We start from the raw sequence: 6,000 nt of genomic DNA on the forward strand, positions 1-6,000 counted from the left end.
CTATTCTCTGGTAGTCCCTAATTCCAATGGCAACAGAGTCTTTGTCCATTACATCTAATTAATATTGCAGCTAAATTACCCTGAAGATCAATAACTTGTTTTTATTTGCTTTCAACTATCCTACTTGATGAACAATTTTAAAGATCTAAAACATTCATGCTATTTTTCACTTTGAGATTGTTCTATAAAGCTGCTGTAGACATTAACAATAACTGCACAGAAAAGCTCAGTGATTCTATGGAATCAGCGGAAAGTTTCTTATAATTACAACCATTCCTTACTTCCATTATAATACAATCAGCATTATACAGGCAGATTGATGAATTGGGTGCAATTTTATACAAACTGAAGTGTGTGTTCTGTATAGTTCTGGGAGCTACAGTAAACTTTCCAGAATCAGACCTTAATATCTGTATATAGTTGTTATTTTAATTAACAACTAAACTATAAACATATATTGAACACTGAGTGTATATTCTTCAAATGAAAAGTGAATGAAGTGATGAAACAATAAAGAGAAGATGCTTAACTATTATTCCACCAGCCAGTGGATATTATGGAAATTCTTCTTATCAATTTCTAGATCATATTTCTAAGAATAAAAAAAAAGTTTTAGAACCCTGAGGGCAAGAAATAAATAAATAAATTCCCACAACTTACAGGGAAAAAGATAAAAATACTACAGTTCCCATGGGCTATACTGTATATGGAACTTGCAGAACTTATTTTATCCCTAGAATAGCTCCTTTTCTTAGTGGCTTTGAAGACAATAATTTGCTAGTGAATTTCAAAATCACACTGCCTAAATTAATCAGCTAATTACAGGCTTCAGAGGCAAAGTAGTAATTACATCAATAGTTTCCCACTTTGTGGACAGCTTCCAACAGGCATAATAGACCTAATTTAATATTAAATAGAAAAAATTTCAAATAATTCCAATCTTAGGAAATGGAGAGGAAAAAAGTGATCCTATCTCTCTAGTAGTATCAGTTCACCAAACACACACCCTGTGATCTTCAGAAACTGGGAAAAAATGGAAAGATGCAACCCACAGCCTCAAGAAGTGAGCCTGTCTTTGCCCCAAAATAAGATATTCCTGGGTCATATATATCCATCTCTTTATATGAAATATATAGTTTGCCATAATGTCTTTCTCATTTTCCCTTAAACAGTCAGCAACTTCAATAAACATTACTCATTTTTATACAACAGATAAAAACTACACGATTTCTCAGATTTGCATGTGGAAGTAATTGTATTGTAAATTATTGTAAAATCAATATTTAGGCAAGGAGGCTGCTTGGAAAGTCTAATCTCTTGGTGTTAAATCAATCAGTAATGTATTCAAAGAAGGCCCTGAGTAAAAATTCTTGTCAGTAAGCTATGAAAAGAGACGAAAGAAGTAAAATGGATATTCCTATCCAGCCTGCGTGGCGTGTGAAACAAACAGTATTTTTTTTTCCTCAAAGGAATTTGAATATGTCACTGAGATATTATCATTTTCTTGAAAAGGGACAAATATGGACATTTTAAAAATATCAGTGATTCCTTTCTGGAAATTTTTTAACATTACTGTGTTGGTCCTTTTTATAAGTAAAAGTATTACAGCCTAGTGGATGAAATATTTTAAGAATGCTTCCAAACAATGTTAGGCAGAAACTGGAATTTTTAACATTAATGAGAAAAAGGACTATTGTTTAATGTGTTATGAATAAGGATAGCGCAGAAGAACACTTCCCTTTGATTCATGAAATATGTGGGTGTGTTTAAAGAGTAGGCAGCCTTTTTAGTAAGCAACTGATACTCAGAAAATAGCACATGTTACCAAGGGTTACACTTTACAGTAGGACAGTGATTCTGAGAGCAGGAAGGGTACAACATAATTCAGCCATCTGTTTAAGTGATCAGTTAAAACACTGTTGATTATTTAGGAGCATTGCTCAGGTAAATCAATTTAATGCATTATATAAAGTACCGTGATGGCAAAGTTATGGCATGCGTGCCACAGGTGGCATGAGGAGCCATATCTGTGGGCACACAAGCATTGCCCTAGTTCAGCTCCAGTGCGCATGTGTGTGCCGGCCACCTCATCTTCGGGCCTTCCAGGCCTACTGGAAGTCGTGGAAAAGGCTGTTTCTGGCCTCTGGAGAGCCTCCAGGGAGGTGGGGAAGGCCGTTTTCACCCTCTCCAGCCTCCAAGAAAGCATCTGGAGCCTTGGGAGACCTAAAAACAGGCCTACCAGGCCCACTGTGCCATCATGTGGCAAAAGTGGGGGGAGTGCAGGGGGTCACGTGTGCATGCGTGGTGGGGGCGGGGCACATTGAATTATGGGTGTGGGCATGCCCATGCACGATCCCTCCGCGCAACCCCTGCTTTGGCACACAACGGCAAAAAAGTTAGCCACCACTGATATAGTACATAGATTCACATGTGTGTGTATATCTCCTGTCGTCCTACTATGCTGCCTCATCCTGGAAAGTGATGTTCAGAGGAAAGATAAGTGAACAATGTTGTTAATGTAAACAATGAGCATATACCCCAGAAGGGACATTCAGGCCATAAATACCATCACAATTGCCCAACTAAAGCCAAAAACTCCTGTACTGGGCAACATTGATATGGAATGATGATGGACAAAAGTTAATACTTTAGTGACTATGGAAAAGGCATCATTTCATAATGTATTGGAGAAGGAATGATCAAATATTCCTATATTTGATCAAACCACATGGATAGACAAGATAAAATGTTTGACATTACAGTGCAGAATGATGGGACTTTAGATGGCACTCCATATGCTACTGACAAAGAGCTGAGGATCTTTCTAATTAACGATGTATCTAAGAAAGAACCAAGAAAGTAAGTGTGGGGTAAAATCCCATTGCAAAAAGGCAGATAAAGCAGGATTCAATTTAAGGGTAAGGTCAATAAAGGATCCAACCAATAAGAGCTAAGAGAATTGAAATGTGTAATTAAGCAGAATTCAGAACAAACCCTTGAACTAAAGTTCCTAATCATTTTCATAAGCACCTTCTTCTACTGTGCAGTAGGTAAAACTATTTCAAGTAATATTAATTGAAAATAAAAAAGTGTTAGTTCCTTCAGTCTTCAAAAGATCTGAGAAAACAGCTGTGAAGCTGTACTGGGCATAGGTTAAGTAGAAGATATTTCAAAATATTGAATGTTATCTAACTTCAATCTAAATCTCTGTTTAACAAAACAATAATCTGACATATTAACATAAAAAAATACAAGAAATAAGGATCCATAAGTGATGATCTATGCAACTGTATCTCTTCCCAAAAGAGCACCATGAAGTTGTGTTCTGTCCAAGGTGCTGCCATTTAACTGTGTAGCAAAAAGACCTGAGTCCAGTGTTGAAACATTGCTGAGTAACTTTCTATCCAGAGGCAATAGCACACATGTCTGCTTTTTATAGCATTTCAAGCTATCATTACAACATGGTGTTATTGACTTTTGTTTACCAAAATGATTTGAAGTTACTATTGCACCAAGTTTATATTACGCTGACTGCTGGGACACTAACCATGTACAGATAGAAAATTAAAAGTTTTCTTTTAAAGGAATCATATTCTGTGATAGTTAAGTAGTAATTTGACAAGAAGCACTGTAATTTATATCATTTAATCCATAAAGAAGGAAATATAAATATATAATCCAAGGACATATTCTGATTTTACTGAAACTAAGGATAGCTGAAATGTCCAGTGCCTGGGTGACTGGTCTGGAATTTCATGTATGTTTCTTTGATGGAAAAAGGTGGGATGGAAATATGTAAAATAAATGAATAGCCTAGAACAACATTTAGTATCAGGTGAAACATTAATTCCATGATTTTTAAGTTCAATAACAAATATTAAGCAACTTTAAAGCTTTCCCAACATTTTCCTATGGCCATTCTTGTATATTTTAAATGAAAACAAATAAGAATTCAACAGTCCAATCCAGATCACGTTATATATTTTTCAGAACCAAGGAAAAAGCAGAGAAAGAATTTACATCAGAATATTACTACATTAAACACTCACTATAAATAAGCATATAAAGTTAATTAGTATGTGACATCTTTATGGCAAAAATCCTATTGCTGCAAATATACTTGATTTTGTGACTCTTTGGTTTAACAGAACAAAATTGGAAATATTGTCTAATCAATATATATAAAAATTTTCCTCCAGACTTCCATAAGTCCATCAAGGTTGATGCTCCTAGTTCTCTGAAGAATAAAACATTTGCCAGCACAAGAATCTCTGTTACAGTGGTTTCATCTACACTGCGTTTTTTAAGAGAGTAAAGCATCAGGAATCTTTACTGGGAATCAGGAAATATTCCATTATCTATGTCCAAATTAATTAATGGACAGGAGGACTTGGGTGATCATCTTCAGGGCTGTGCAAAGGCATGTATGGAAAACCTGATGGACAAAGTTGCTTAGTTCCATTCCTAGTTGGAATCTAAGTGTGGAGCAGGTCCTTCAGAGATGCTTAGGGAACAATCAGACCAAGTTATCTGAGAACAGTTTGACAGAGTCCTCAATACTGTCAGTGCAACTACTTACCAATTACATTTCTGGTTGGTGAAAGCCTCTAGGATGATGACCCCCAGGTGGGTTCAGGCAGTGATAAGTTCTCCACTGCAGAAGGCGATGATCCTAAGATCTTTCAAGAAGTCATGCTGCAGGCCCAATCAGTCAAGGAATTCCAGCTGGCAGAGTCCAGAAGATGAGTCTTTCTGCTTTGACTCCCTCCCTCTGGAATACCATACCCCTTGAGGTGAGATCTGCATCCATCCTCTTGGCCATAGGAGCCTTAAAACCTGCCTCTGCTAATTGGCCTGGAGGGCATGTCACATTGGAGAGGCTAATGGATAGAAGATCCTGCATCCACCTACCTCCTCCTCTGATTGTACCTTGCTCCATTCCTTGCATTCTTTGATAATTTTAATGCTAATTTTTAGTGATAATAATTATGATTTTAATATTTTAATGCTTTATCTTATTTTTACTATATTGTAAACCATCTAGAGTCACAAACCTGAAAAAATGGTCAAGAAAGTCCTATCTAGGTAGGGGGAGATGGTTAAAATGACAGACCTTCTCTGTGGTGGCACCCATATTTTGGAACTACCTCTTGCTGACATTTATAAAGTTCCTTTTTAATAGTACTTGAAAGATAAATGAAGACAGTTTTGTTTCACATAATCTTTTGTTCTAATTAAATGTCATTGGCTTTTACCTTTGAGGAAGGTTAACTATTTAATATAAGCATTTAATAACACACCCAGTCTTTTGATTTGTGTGAACTATAAAACAGTAAAATAAACAAGTACATAAAGATCCCTGTGACTTTTAGCAATTTTTCAGCATTTGGGACATATTGCCAAATTTTAGCAACAACATGACAGGGCATTTCAGGTCCACACTAAGGCTGTCATGACAATTCAGGTTGAGTGGATTACATATCTTATCCTTTGTTTTATTGTGATTCTCTGTGTGAACATAATCAATATGAAGCATCTATTTCTCTGGCAATGAACATTAAACTGAATCAACACACTAACTCCCAACGCATTCTGGGATATATGGCAATATTAATATTTCATTCTTCCAAATAAAGGATATTATATTGTTTTTAGAAAAGAAAATATCTGGTTTATAAAAATAATTGGAACACATGATGAATGCTTTCAATAAATATTTTAATTGTTTATGATCTGTAAACTGTAGATATACTATAATCAAGGATTGATGTCAAAAATATGCAGTTTCATTTTATCCCAAACTTGTTGTCAAGGTGTTGTCAATCCAGATGTATTGGAATCTTACTTCAAAAAACTTCCAGCCACATTTTTGTGTTGAACTTTCCCAAAGACTCAGCTACATCTGCAATCCAAGGACTGATTTATGCTGATATAAAAATTGGCAGCACAATCCTCTGGAGCTTTATTTCTGAATAGACATATTTAAAATTGCAGAGTTAA

This window comes from Pantherophis guttatus, chromosome 5 (assembly GCF_059756535.1).
Source record: "Pantherophis guttatus breed Tessera chromosome 5, ASM5975653v1, whole genome shotgun sequence".
NCBI lineage: Eukaryota > Metazoa > Chordata > Lepidosauria > Squamata > Colubridae > Pantherophis > Pantherophis guttatus.